Genomic DNA, 2,775 nt, shown 5'->3' with positions numbered 1-2,775 from the left:
GTACGTAGTCTGTTAGAAGAAGTTATATTATTATAATTAAACACATACATTACTTAATATAATTCTGTAGAATAATACATTACTCACATGTATGATTTTTCGAAACAAAATTAAAAAAACTGTATATATGGGGTGTTGAATAATTTTGTTTGACAATTTTGTTGGGAACTGCTGAAAGGCGTTTCTCTCGTGGTTGCTCTTTAGGGCAATGAAAAGAGCAAGTGTCGGGGATTAGAGGCGCAATAATTGCAAGCCCGTGGCACAACAAACAATAACGCACGTGACGGTAATGAAAAGAGACGGCCGCCGGCTACGGTTGGGGGCGTCGCGTTTACTCATGGCCGCGTGGCAGACGCATTTGTCGCCCCCACGATTCCAAACCCAGCCACTAATGCAACGCTCGCACTAAATCCCAGATACTTTAACGTTCTGACCCCGAAAAAAAAGTAATCGAAACTTACACAACATATATTTTTAACATACAAATTTTGTTAATAAAATATGTAATACACCTATAATTATAAATATCTATAAAATACAACTAAATTTACTATAAACTGCAAAAAATATGTATCTTTAGACCATATACAGGTATGTAACGAATTTTCACTGAATTGAATAGAAGTGGAACAGTCGAACGTAACCAGTCGGAGTGCACATAGCAGTGTGCATTTGATTGCCTCAAGCAAAACTTTTCCGCTCGGTCCCATTTAGTTCTCGAGTGTGTGAAAGCCCGCATCTGTAAATTGAATGCAACGGCAGAGAGTGTTTCGTTCCACTTGAAAATGCAATTCCGGGGAACCGTCGACCCGTATTCTAAAACCGTGGTCGCGAAGCGAAATGAACAGACGTAGTACTAACCTGAAATCCCAACTCTCGAATCGAAGATTGAACAGATGCCGTATGGATCGCGAAATCGTTGTCGCTCAATCTTTCTTGGGTTTATTTAGAAGTCTTGATCCAACCAACACCTATAGCCACACTTACAAACGCTGCGATGTAGAACACTATAATTATTATTGTGGCAATGAAATTGAAATGATCGCAGATAAATTTTGAAATTTTATTTCTATTGCCTTCTTCAGGTAGTACAATAACGTGCATTTAGATTTCAATAAATAAACGTTTCTGAATAGTTTTATCTACATACGTAATGTTTCTTATCAGCAATATTTTAATTATTGAAGTTTCTTTTTATATAGTGTCATTTAACGTCAACTTTTATTATGTCTTCAGTAGATTATTATAAATCATATTGAGTCGATAGAAATTCTTGATACATGAGCAATCAACTCGATTTTAGAGTTGATTGGGAAGAATTCACAGAGCTTTCTGAATCAAAGTTATCAACGATTTTCATGGATTATTAATTTTCGGGGCCCTAAATAAAACAAATTTATTGAGGATATTCACTGGAACATAGACGTTGTTATTACCGTAATTGTAAAACGGGGTTTTTCTTCAACCTTCCCTCCACCAATACCAGTCGGATATTTACCTGGTTGTATCCACTTCATACAAATAGCCAAGGTGATACATACTATTATAAAAATGATGATAAATATAAATACAACGTATATCCATAAACGTTTTCGACTACAACCCAAAAAGCGTCTATCATCTTCTCGTATTCTAATCATTTTCCATTAATTTTCGATTTTATTAATTTAAATTATTTACGTTTGTCATTTAACGTCAAATTATATCAAGTTTTCAAACAGATTTAAAATAGGTTGAGTAATTTATTACTAAATTATCTTATGCTATGGAGATTCTTCAGATTTAACTTTTGAACCAACTTGCATCATCGTTTAAAAGATGTGAAGAATTTCAATAACTTAATCTTCAACGCCCTAAATACATATAAAATGTTTAGGTTATTGAGTGTAGATTATTTAATTTTTACCGAAATTGTATAATGTCCCCCGTTAGTATTTTGATTTATTTGGTACCACTTAATAAGGGATAAAGTTAAAACAATACCCAATATAATAAAACTGATCGTAAATATACCAATAACGTAACACCATAGATGCTTTCGAACGCATCGGCCCAGACAATGTCTATTCTCTTCCTCAGGTATAATTATCATTTACCATCAGTTTAATGTTATTCTAGTTCATTTGTTTATTAAGAATCATTTTTAAATTATTTAAAATAATTTATGAAAATATACAAATTGTCATTTAATATGAAATACATATGTACATGTGTCAAACTTCTAATCAAAATGTATGCTGCACGTATGCTGCTACATGCACTTGTTTACTTTCTTGTGGTAAATCCATATATCTTAACCCATTTGCATCATAGGATCAGATATTTGCGGAACAACTAAAACTAGAACTAACACTAGCACTAGAACTAATACTAGACCTACAATCATTGGAGATTAGCCGTCTTGAGAGACGTGCGGCTAAACTCGAATGATTCTAGTTCTAGGTCTAGTGTTAGCTCTAGTTTTGGACTAGCACTGTCACTAGAACTAACACTAAACCTGGAACTAGAATCATTCGAGTTTAGCCGTCTTGAGAGACGCGTTACACCCGTGTATAACACCCGAATATTTCCAGTTCTAAATATATTTATTAGAATTGTTATTATCGCCTGTCAACAATATCGAATGTTTATAATCAGACCAATCAATACCAACAGAATCATGTACTGAAAGGTTAATATGATAAAATCTCTAATTCTTCAATTACCTCATTGACAATAAGAAATTTCGAATAAAAAATATTACAGAAGATTAAGATTAGTTCATCTCATTCTAAA

At 33.4% G+C, this 2,775-nt stretch overlaps 1 long non-coding RNA gene across 1 annotated transcript; it reads right to left on the bottom strand.

Moving 5' to 3' along the window:
- Nucleotides 1–452: 452 nt before the first annotated feature.
- Nucleotides 453–2,190, bottom strand: LOC139430894 (uncharacterized). Its single transcript, XR_011641256.1, has 3 exons — nucleotides 1,907–2,190; nucleotides 1,437–1,853; nucleotides 453–1,381 (listed from the first exon to the last, which is right to left on the bottom strand). It is a non-coding gene; the product is annotated as an uncharacterized lncRNA (long non-coding RNA).
- Between the last annotated feature and the right edge of the window lie 585 nt (nucleotides 2,191–2,775).

This window comes from Onthophagus taurus, chromosome 1 (genome assembly GCF_036711975.1).
Source record: "Onthophagus taurus isolate NC chromosome 1, IU_Otau_3.0, whole genome shotgun sequence".
In the NCBI taxonomy this organism is placed as follows: domain Eukaryota; kingdom Metazoa; phylum Arthropoda; class Insecta; order Coleoptera; family Scarabaeidae; genus Onthophagus; species Onthophagus taurus.
Note: the sequence above shows the minus strand (reverse complement) of the source record. Positions and strands in the feature narration are given on the sequence as shown.